The sequence below is a fragment of the Hipposideros armiger genome, unplaced genomic scaffold, assembly GCF_001890085.2.
Source record: "Hipposideros armiger isolate ML-2016 unplaced genomic scaffold, ASM189008v1 scaffold_83, whole genome shotgun sequence".
In the NCBI taxonomy this organism is placed as follows: Eukaryota; Metazoa; Chordata; class Mammalia; order Chiroptera; family Hipposideridae; genus Hipposideros; species Hipposideros armiger.
The window spans coordinates 3,571,644-3,584,355 of NW_017731433.1; positions in this window are offsets into that span (position 1 = coordinate 3,571,644).

Consider the following 12,712-nt stretch of genomic DNA (forward strand, 5'->3'; position numbering starts at 1 on the left):
AAAAAAATATTAGCTCCTACATAAAAATTAAGAGATTTTTACACAAAATAGGAAGATCTGGCAACACAGGGCCCTCATTCCGTGAGGCGTCGGTAGCAGGGAGGAGAGTAGTGGCTTCCCCTTGAGACGAGGCCTGAGCTCAACCATGCCCACAGGCCCCACTGCTCATTCATGCTAACTCTTGGGTCCTGTGGACCTGTGACATGTGAGGGACAACATGGCAAGGGCCTCCCACCCCTCTGTTCCACACCTTTCTATATCTGGCTTACAGTTAGCATCACATTTTGCTTCATAGCATAGATTCTTGTGTGCTTGACTTGTTGCCAATAGGCCTCCATCCAAGCCCTCTGAGGGCTGGGGCATATCTTACTCAGTTTTGTAATCCAAGATCCTATACAGGCTCTGGTACATAATAGGCGCTCACTAAATGTTCTAAAAATAAATGAATGAACATTTCAATGTTCTATCTTGAAATCACAGTAGTCTGGGCTTGTTTTATTTTTCTCACATAAATTATTCAGGAGCTTGGTTTGCTACAAAACATTAAAAAGAAGCTTCACTGAATAAAATTATCTGTAAGACATTGAAACAAGAAGGCTAAGATAATCTCCTTGGATTTCTTTTAGTATTTAAATATAGGCAGCACTCTTTCAGGTAAGGTTGAAGACAGTCCTGCTGAAGATGGTGAAGACTCCCTGTGAGCCCTAAGATCTCATCAGCTGGAGTGATGGCGGGGCAAACAGGACAAAGAACAGCAGAAAAGCCAGTGAACTTAGAATGAGACAAACCCAGGGTCACACCTGGCTGCGTTACTTTTGACTTTGTGCAACCTTGGCTTGTGGCTTTACTTTCTTTTCTTTTCTTTAAAAATATTTTTTTTTAATTTATTGGGGTGACATTATTTAGTAAAATTATATAGGTTTCAAGTGTACATTTCTATGACACATCATCTATATATTGAATTGTGTGTTCACCACCTAGAATTTGTTCTTCTGTCACCATATAGTATTTGGCCCCCTTTCCCCTCATCTACCACTTTCCCCCTTACCCTCTGGTAACCACTAAGCTGTTGTCTGCTATCTATGAGTTTTCGTTTGTCTTGTTCATTGGTTGCTTTCAGTTTTACATCCCACATATGAGCAAAGTCATATGCTTCTTGACTTTTTCTGTCTGATGTATTTAGCTTAGCATGATAATCTCAAGATCCATCTAAGTTGTCGCAAATGCAGTATTGCATCTTTTTTAATGGCAGATTAGTATCTCAATGTGTATCTGTACCACTTCTTCTTTATCCAATCATCTATCGAAGGACACTTTGGTTGTTTCCATGTCTTGGCCACTGTGAATAATGCTGCAATGAACACAGGGGTACACATATCTTTATGAATAAATGTTTTTAGTTTTTGGGGGGTAGATACCTAGAAGAGGGATTGCTGGGTTGTATGGTAATTCTATTCTTAATTTTTTGAGACACCGCCATACTGTTTTCCACAATGGTGTTAAATTGTCACTTTTTTAAGATGATGTGATTTTTTTATTGAGAAAGCCCTAAAGACTCCACCAAAAAGCAATGAGAAACAATAAACAAATACAGTAAAGTTGCAGGATACAAAATCAATGTACAAAAATCCTATATGCCAACAATGAAATTTCAGAAGAAGAAATTTAAAAATGCAATTCCTTTTGCAATTGAAACTAAAAGAAAAGAATTCCTCGGAATAAATTTAAAAAAAGAATGTGAAGGACCTATACACTGAAAACTATAAGACTTTATTAAAAGAAATTGAAGAACACAAAGAAATGGAAATATATTCCATGTTTATGGGTTGGAAAAATCAACACAGTTAAAATGGTCACATTACCCAAAGTGATATATAGATTTAATGCTATTCCCATCAAGATACCAATGGCATTTTTTTTTGAAAGAAATAGAACAAAAAATTATCAGATTTGTGTGGAATCACAAAAGACCCTGAATAGGCAAAGCAATCCCAAGAAAAAAGAACAAGGCTGGAGGTACCACACTCCTTGGCTTCAATTTATTCTACAAAATGACAATCATCAGAATAGCATGGTATTGGCAGAAAAAGACATACACACCAATGGAATAGAATTGAGATCCCAGAAATAAACCCACATGTACATAGGCAGAATTTTCAACAAAGGAGTCAAAAACATACAAGCCTCTTCAATAAATGGTGCTAGGAAAATTGGAAAGTCATGTGCAAAAGAATGAAACCGGACTGCTATCTGTTACCACATATCAAAATTAACTCAAAATGGATCAAAGCCCTAAACATAAGACCTGAAACAATAAATTGCATAAAATAAAGCATAGGTACTAAACTTATGGACCTTAGGTTCAGAGAGAATTTTATGAATGTGACCTCAAAGGCAAGAGAAGTAAAACCAAAAATCAATGAATGGGACTGTATCAAACTAAAGAGTATTTGCACAGCAAAAGAAACCATCAACAAAACAAAGAGGCAACCAACTGAATGGGAGAAGATATTTGCAAACAACACCTCTGATAAGGGGCTAATATTCAAAATACAGAGGATGCCAAAAAATGTATACATATTTTAAGAAAAGAAAAAACTCTATTAAAATTATGCTGATGGTAATCACTTTGAGCACCTCTTGTAATTGCAGAAGTCAAACGGGACTTGTATTCATCTTTTGTTATCGGTGTGTATTGAATATTACAATTTTAATACAGTTTTTGCCTTTCTTAAAATGTGTATACATTTTTTGGCACCCTCTGTATAAAGAACTTACACAACTCAATGATAAAAAAACAAACAATCCAGTTAAAAAATGGGCAGAAGACCTGAACAGACATGTCTCCCAAAGATGTCATACAAACGACCAACAGATATATGAAAAAATGCTCAACTTCATTAGCTAAGGGAAATGCAAATCTAAACCACAATGAAATACCACCTCACACCTGTTAGAATGGCTATTATCAATAAGAGAAGTAATAACCAGTGTTGGAGAGGCTGTGGCGAGAAAGGAACCCTCATACACTGCTGATGGGAATGTGAATTGGTACTGCCCCTGCGGCTTTACTTTCCTGAGCTTTAACTGAGGGCTTCACACTCCTTTTAAACCACAAAAACAATTGTTTTCATAAGTAATACATGCACATGGTACAAAATACAAAAGGTGCAAAGCAAAAAAGTCTATCCAACCCATTGCTAAAGCCACTCAGCTCTCCTCACAGAGGCAGCCCCTGTTGCCAGGTTCTTGTGTATCCTTCCAGAGATAGCCTACATATATAGAATATATACACATATATATAAGTATATATATATGTGTATATATATAAAAGGTATATATACAAAAGCAATATATATATATAGATAGATAGATAGATCTATCTATCTATCTATCTATCTATCTATCTATATGTAGCTTTTGTATAACATTCACACCGTTCTGTATCTTCTTTCTTTACTTAATATATCTTGGTTATCCTTCCACATCAATAAGAGTGACCTCACTTTTAATGGCTGTACAATATTCTATTGATGGGTATGCCATCAATTGATTTAACTGGCCTGCTATCAATAAAGAGCTTGCTTCTAAGATGCTATTTTAACACTGCTGAAGTGACTAGGATGCACAAACATATTTTGCAGGTGCCAGACCTCCCCCGTAGAAGTATAATTCAAACTGAAACAGATTTATTAAAGCTCTATTGAAAGCCTAACCCATCTATTTGCCTATGGCAGGCATGTGCTGTATTCATGACCTTTTTCTCTCTGCCTTTATTCATTTGCTGGCCATACCAATCTGTGAAATGGAAACAGTTACAACTTCCAGAGCTGTTTTGAGGATTTATATCAAGTGTTTAGCACTGCTTTAAACCTCCCCCCTGCAGAAGGTTTCTGAGAGAATCTTCATTGGTTGTCTGTGACGGGAAAATGCCAAGCTCTGACTGCTGCAGCGAGGTGCCCGGACCACAGAATGACTTCCATGGTGAGCCAACACATTCCTGAGAATATATTCTTTTGAGCTAAATGACAGATGTTCTCGCAACACTTCTGATTGAATGCTTTATATTGTTAAACACTAATCAATTAAAAATTTCATTTAGGTAAAAGAAAACGATGAAAACAGTCATTCTTAGAAGCAAAACTATTGACTTGTCACCAGTGAAGTAGAAAATGGCTTGTTTCTCAGCCTCAAGTTAATCAAAGAGCAAATGCTGTTGTAAACTGAAAAACAGCACTTCGGGGGGTTCTGATAGTCTGATTGCAACAACTCCTGATCTTTTTCTTGTCATCTACCATGCCAACTCTTATTCTTTTTTATCCTTTCAGATTAGTGTTTTTGTTGTTGTTGTTCTCCATGTATAGGCAGGGATGATTATCAGTGATTTTTCAACTCATTTTCTTTTTCAAATTCTCTTCTGGGTTACTTCTCTATGTTTTTTCCTAAATAGGAAACGTGTAGTCCTGTGAGGGCTGAGGATACAGGCCCAGCAGCCCGCCCACGATGCTCGGCTGTCAGCATCAGCACTGAGGTTCTGAGAGGTTCCAGAGCCTCCCTGGAATGTCACCTGCTCTGGCTCAAGGTGATCAGGATGAGGATTCCAGGGAGCTCAGGCTGCACTTCAGGGTTTCTTATCTCCTTCCTGGGGAAAACATTGCTGAATACCTTCACATTCACATGCAAAAGACCACTGCACAAATGAAAAGACTAATAATTGTTAAGAATAAATATTATAATTTTACAATTTGAAATCTTTCTTAAATAATTTTGTTAGTCTTGATCCAAATTATTGCCCGGGGTTGTGTGTTTTTAAATAATGAAATGATTTAGGTATTCATGTTCTAGCTCTCAGAGTAAGTAAGCTGTTTTTATATTGATTTTTATCTGTGCCAGAAATGGTACTAATAGCAAGCAAGGGAAGAGAGCATATTATGGGCCCACTGACACTCCATTAAGTCCAAGTTCATGATTATTGTGTCCACAATAGCAGCGTAGGCTTGTCTTAATACTGCTGAAAGGATGCCCAAGGATGTCTTTCACCTGAATGAAGTCTCAGGAAAGGTTGAGAAAGGTTGGTCTAAAACCCAAAACCTCTTCCCAGGCCTGGTAGGGAGAGGCAGGAGTTGCTGTTAGAGCCCCAATTCTCTTGACCTTGGCTGCACAGCGGAATCACATGGGGAGCTTTCAAACTTCTTGTGCCTAGACTATACCTTAGTCTAGACCAAGTGAGTCAGAATCCCTGGGCAGGAGGTGCATGAGGGTGAAGGAGATGGGTAGGAAGGTGGAGGTGGACCTGGGAGAGCAGTACTGTGTTAGCGAAAAAAGATGTCTTTTCTTAATGTCGCCATTTCCCTCTTGCTCTGGGCTCAGTGGGCAGGAGGACAATGGGAGAAATGAAAAAAAGGATCAACTAGGGGCTTCAAACCGCCTCAGAGAATAAACATCCCTCCACTGGAAGCACAGGCACCTGCTCCCCTTAGTGCTAATGTGGGGGTGGGCGTGGCGGGAATGGAGGTGGGGGCTCGGAGATGGAAATGTGGTTCTGTCTGGGCTGCATGTATGTTAGGTAGGCAATGTGTCTTCTCCAGGCTTCGTGTGTGTGTGTGTGTGTGTGTGAGTGATATATATAGATAATGATATGTTTATATATATTTATATTTACATATTTATTTTAAATTATATTATATTTATTTGTTTATTATTTACATTACTACAAATATATAAAAAGCTGTCGCCACAAAGAGCTCTGGCATATTCTGAGTTTCTTAAGAGCAGGTGAAAGTGAAGCAAACAGTGACCCCAGATGCTTTCCCCTGGGTTTCAGAGCAAAACCCACACAAAGCGGGAGAGCCTGATGCCTTATTCTGAACCAGGGTAGGTATGCCCTCCAGGTGGACTGGTAGAAGACCTGTTTCCCGCACTTTCAATACACACACACACACACACACACACACACACAAGTACACACACACTCCTCTAGCTGCAGCAGGACTATGCCTGTTCCTTCCTAAAATTTTGGCAATGATCTGTGATCTGGGCCATTTTCCCCATACAGACTCCAACTTTGACCCTGTTGTGTCTTTCTCCTCATGTTTAAAGCCAGCTACATTACAGTCTGACATATGGGTTTTCTGTATGGAAAGCCATATATCCTTTATCTTCACTTAGATAAAATTTCCTGCTCCGGGACAGGGTGTAGGGGTAGACAGATAATGATTTCCATCTTGAGACGGCTGTGCTCAGCCATCTTCTGCTTATTAAATTGGGCTTCTGCACTGTTCACTACAATATACTTACTACAGAGCAGAGGTGAGAGGGCAACAAGCCATTAGCGCCACTTCTTGTGGGTACAGGGAGAGTGTCACAGGGACCGGCTCTCCTACCCTAGCACACCCAGGGCCCAAGTAAGATACCAATGGACACTCAACATCATACGTTTAAATACTTAGTTGCTTTATATCAAGATAAGAGACCAATTAATTAATATATTCTGTCTTCCTACTCTCACGAATATGTCTTTATAAAGACCTGGGAGGCCAGGTTCAGCTTTAGAATTCTTGGACTCCTCAGAGTTCCTCCCCAGAACATGGTGGTATTAGATAGCTAGCCCCTGGCTCGCAATCCATGCAGATAGCTCACCCACCTTCCTTCCCAGTACCCTTGCTCGGTTTCACCCCAAAGGGAGACTCCTACATGTAGACACACTAGCTGACCTGCCCAAGTTCTGTCCACACTACCTCGCCAACAACTTCCCCTTGGCCACCATCAAGGCCTAGGATGGCCTAACTGATGACAGAGTCCACCCTTTGGAAGACGGAGCCCCAGAAGAGGCTGGCACAGGTTTGGAGACGTGGGGGCACAGAATTACAGGGTCTTGAGTATCTGTAATGTGGTAAAGAGAGGAAGACATGGACTCTATGTGAGCCCATTCTCAGCCTTCTTGGAAGGAACATGGCCAGAAGAGGTCCACAGCTGGGTCACCTAGGTCTGATTCCAGTGTGCAGCCTAGAGGGTTTTTTTGTTTTCAGTAGAATTGGGGGGGGGGATAATTTTAGGTTTATAGATAAGTTGAAAATGTAAGAACCAGTTGCAAATATAACAGACAGGGAATTCCTGTAAACTTCTCACTTAGTTTCTACCATTGTTAACATCTTCCATTACCATGGTACATTTGTCACAACCAACAAACTATCATAGAAACAAAAAGATGTTAACACACACACACGTATACACACACAAACCATCATTGGTACCTAACTATTCACTAAACTCCAGATGTTATCCAGATCTCACCAGTTATTTCATTTATGACCTCTTTTTGTTTTGGTGTCTAATCCAGGGCACTACATTGCATTTAGTTGTTGTGTATCTCCATTTTCTTCTGATCTCTGACAGTTTCTCAGTCTTTCCTTGTTTTTCATGACTTTGCCAGTCCTGAAGAGGAGTGCAGTAGAATATCTTCCAATCTGGTTTTGTATGATATTTTTTTCTCATGTGTAGACTGGGTGTCCGGAAAGCATACCACAGAGGGGAAGTGCCCTTCTCATCACCGCAGAGGGTACCTGAGATCCATGTGACATCACCGTTGATGTTAACCTTTATCACTAGTTTCAGATAGCATTTACCAGGTTTCGCTACTGTGAAGCTACCATTTTCCCTTTTCCATACTTTACCTTTTGGAAGCATGCCACTAAATCCAGCCCACCCTCAGGAGAGTATGATATTATAAGTTCCTAAATGGGGAGTATCTATGAATATTTAATGAATTCTTCTGAAAGGAATATTTGTCTCTTCTTTGCCATTTATTTATTCAATTATTTATTTATATTGGTATGACTCATGTATATTTATTTTATATTTTGGTTATAATCCAATACTATATTATTTATTTCATTGCTCAAATTGTTCCAGCTTTGGCCATTGGGAGCTCTTTCAGTTGGCTCCAAAGTACCTTTGACTTGCTCCCGGTTTTCTGTTTCTTGAGTACCCCCTTTCTTTCTGGTACTATAGATGCTCCAGGATTAGCTTGTATTTTCTCTACCCTAGACCTACAATCAGCAATTTCTCTAAGTAATCCTGGTTCCTTTTATTGAAGAATGGTGTTAGAAATCAAAATCTTGGTGCTAGGTGTGCTCATTGCTACTGGAACGTAATTGTGAAGTGGGATGTTTTGAATCTACTGTTTTGATTATGGTAATATTTAGAGCCTATATCCCCTTTCCTATTCTCCTAGTTAACCACAAAAGAAGGAATAAAGTCATCTTGCATATGGTAGCAAGAGCAGAAGATGTTACTGGCTATTCCCAGATGTGTGACTACTCCCTCTTTTCCTACCCTACGTCACGTGCAAGAAGTTATTCAGATACATCTAGTTGGGCTTACCTTGATTCTTGGGTTGGGCATCAGTTTGGCCCAGAGGATGGCAAAGAGACAGGCCAACCTGATGGTACTGAGGAGTGGTGAGAAGTAATCTCATGAAGCTGTTAACGTTCTGTGTCCTCTTCTCTGTGTCACACTAAACACCTGAACATCGGCCCTATGTACTTTTTCCTTCTCAGACATAATGATTCTCTGCAGAAGTCCAAATGCCTCTGGGAGATAAGCAGGTAATGTAATTAAAGTGAAGCAGTAGGAAAAATAAGATACAACAATAAAAGGAACAGAAGGCAGTGGCAAACATGAGAGTGCTTGCTTAACCTAAAGGCATACAAATTCTTTTTTTCTTTTTCTTTTCTCTACAATATTCTGTTGTCCAAATCAAACATCCCCTAGCCCATTTGGCTCTCTGGTGTCCTGTGGGAGAAACTTGGTGGCATACTTTTAAGCAAAGGCAAATAGGGTCATATAGGCAAGATTGAGGCTTGCTTCTCTGGGCAATTCTAACCCCTTTTTGATGTCAACTACCTTCTAAACGCATCTCTTCTGCAAGTATTTCCTTGCAAGATCTGAAGGAGGAGAGCCTTCACTTGGAAATAAAGAGCTCTGGATCCCAGAAGTTTACTCACTTGTCAGTGCCAATATCACTGACCTTACCTTAGGCCTAGACATTGGAACTCAATTTTTACTAACTTTGCACTGTTCTAGTGAGGACTACATGGTTCGCTGTTGGCCTTCCTGACATAGGTTACTGGAAGCTGTTTACATATGCCTTGGTTTATCAATCAGGATAGGTGAAATTATGCTGCAGTAAGAAACAACCCCCAAGTCTCAGCGGCTTAACACAAGTTTAGATGTCCCAAGGATGACCATACAGTTTTGAACTGTGCCTATGGTCCCTTCCACTCTCAAAATTGTCCAGTTTATAATTCTAATCCTCAATCATGTTACATGTTCAAAGCAGGTCAGAAGAAGAGCTTAGCCCACTGGTAACCCTCAGAGGCTCAACCTAGTAGAGGCATCACCTTGACACAAGCTTTCATCATTTCAGCAGTGAGAAGGAACTGTGGCAAACTGCACATGGACTTGTAAGGCTCCCATTCACAAAGCATTGGCTGAAGATAGTCAGATGACCACATCAGACTTCAAAGGGGAAGTGAAATGCAAGGCTCAGAAAAGAAAAGCTGGAAATAATTTATGAGTAGCACTAATGACCACCCCCACTTAAGATCAAATGTTTTATTTGGCATTTAGAAACTCCTCAATGAAGACAAAGTTTACAAACGCTTCATCTGACTTTGTTAAAATATTTAATTAAATATATGTTGTCTAGCCTAATCTAATAAATCATGCTTTCTACTCCCAAATCACTTTGAGGACATTGTGAAAGGGGGTGCTCTGGGATACTCCATCTACTTGTGGCTTGAGTTTGGTTCTAGTCTTCTCTGCCCATATTTCACTTGTCATCCCATCTTGCATTCCAATTCCTCCACTGTACTTCTTACTACTTCTTAATCCATTTTTGCCTTCCCCTAGTCCTTAAGACTAGTAAGTAAGCTATTTCACCTGATTCCTCTCTCTCTCTCTCTCTCTCTGTCCATGGCTCCTCATTTGAAGTGCCCAGCTGAGTACGATACTGGTATTGCTACTCTAAGTGTGGTACTGGTATTGATACTCCAGGGTGGTACTATCATTACTACAATTGCTACTTCTACTGATTGTAATTGTTGTTTTTTTGAAAGGATTCTTCTGATTTCATTCAGATGGCTCATTGTCCAAAGTATAAAAAAGAAAGTAATTTTTGAAAGGCACTGGAAAAGTTCTATTATTGCCAATTTCAGGAGCCAATTATGAATGGCTTTTGCAGAAAACTGGTATGAGCTGTTTATTAAACACACATCATGAGACATGCACCTTGTCTGGCAAAGAATCATAATCTGACCCACAGGATTTCATTTTGAAAACCTTAGGGAAGATTTTATATCACTGATGAGAGAGGAACTACTTGTCTAAATCATTTATGACTTCCAACAATTATGTTAATTTATGGTTATATCCTTCGCAGTTGCTGGGCATGACCATCTTAGACATACACTCAGAAGCTTGATAGTTGGCTAAAGTAGTTAGGCAATGATGTTATTATGAACACAGACACATTTTTTTCTCAGTAGTGTTATTCATTTCCTGTTCTGGTTAAAATGCCAAGCGTGTAAATAAAAGAACAATAGGATGTCATAAAAAGGGATATCCTATACTGAAAGACCTTTCTAAAGAATAGTAAGCAATTCCACATGCCTTGGTCTTTTAAATTTGGAAGTCTGTGACTTTGTTGCTTAAAATCCTAGCAACTTTGGAGTTATGTAAAATTTTAATGCATTATTAGAGAGGTGAATAAAAATCCATAAATAAGAAAATAAAAACCTTTAGTTTACACCTTAGCCATTCTCTGATGTAGTCAATCCTTTTTATCAGGCCTAGTGCTTGGAAGCAAAATGCTGCTTTCCCAGTCCCAAATGGGTAATGTTATTAAGAAGTGAAGTAGAGGGGCCAGCCGAGTGGCTTGTTGGTTAAGAGTTGGCTTGGGAGCATGAGCTCTGAGCAGCAGGGCAGCCTGTTCAGATCTCACATGGGCCAGTGATGCTGCGCCCTCTACAGCTAAGATGGTGAACAACAGCTCAAGTTGGAGCTGGGCTGCTGTGAGTTACCAGCGACGACAGCATAGGCTGCAGTGGGGCTGCAGTGGAGTGACCTGCCGTGAGCTATCATGAGTGGCCGGCAGCCAGCGTGAGTGGTCTGCAGCCAGCGAGAGCTGCCGTGAACCACCGTGAATTGCCATCCAATGGCAGGTAACTGATCTGCCTCAGCTGGGAAGAGCACAATGATCACAATACCAACATGAGCCAGTGAAGTGACGTCCTCCACTACTGGACTGAAGAACAAAAGGACAGCAACTTGTCTGTTCCCCTTCCCCGATTCCCCAATGCTGTTCCCTCCCCCAATGCCCCAATAAAACAAAATCTTTAAAAAAAAAAAAAAAGAAGTGAAATAGGGGACTAGAAATAGAAAAATAGGGTGAAATAATGAAACTGGAAAGTCTACCACTTGCTGACCATTGGATAGTTAAGAGTTGCCTATAGTGTAACACAAGTTGGTCATCTTGGTCAATCAAATGCCTACTATTTTCTTCATCTTCTCTGTTTCGCTTACCTTGAAGGCTTCTTATCCTTTGCCTATCCCCGATATGTAGGATACTCTAGGTTCTCTTTGGTCCTTTTCTCTTCTCACACACCATTTTCTTCTTTGGCAATCATGTACACTTCCACAACTTCAACTGTCATCTTCAGGCAGATGCTCCTCCATAATCGGTGCCTTCAATCCTAATGCTGTTTTGGGCTCCAGAACCACATTTCTACCAGACTTATTGATATAATAGCTCCACATGGTCATTCGCTGGACACTGTAATTTCACTGTGTAGGCAAGGGTGCCTGGAATCTTGGAGTCTCAGGTGGATACACATCATGAGCCTATGACTAATGTTCATGGAGCTGAGGTAGGAGATCCATGAGGCAATGTCTTGTAGACAAGCTGATTCAAGTTATACAGATCATTCAAATGGCTCATCATTTTGAATGATCTGGGCAGAGAAGGAGAATCTGGATACAAGACTCTATGACAAAAACAGAAAAACCAGATAACCAAGAGAAATCAAGTAAGTGGGGGAGGTGAAGCTTGGAGGCAATTACCAAGGTGAAGGGGGTAAATGTGAGGTTTTCACTGGAGCTTCTGTGCTCCTATATGGATCTGCTTTCTCACTCAGTGGATTGGTCAGAGGTAGGAACACAAATCAAGATGAATAATGACACCCTTCCCAGCACTTCCAGACTTGGAATCAAGAAAGAACACAAATAGTCTCTCTCCAATAGCTGAATGCTATTGAATACTCTGCTAGAGAGGCAAAGAATGGTCAATGGAGAAAGAGAAAAAGAAGGATGCAACTGCTGAGATGGAATAAAAGAGTTCTTAGAAGCACTCAATTCCCTGGTTCCAATTGACTCGGATTTCATTATATCACTGCCCTTTTCAATACTTGGTTTTTCTGTAATATAGCACCAATAAAATCCATCCTCACTTGAAGGCTAGTGCAAGTTCATCCTTGAAACCACAGAGTTTTAATGAAGACAGTCACGAAATCCTGCTGAAACTCTTCAATGACTGGGTCATATGTTCTTTTTATTTATTTATTTATTTATTTATTTATTTTTTATTGTTAGTTTCAGGTGTACAGAACAATGCAATAGTTACCCTTTTCACCCTCACAAAGTAACAACCCCCCTC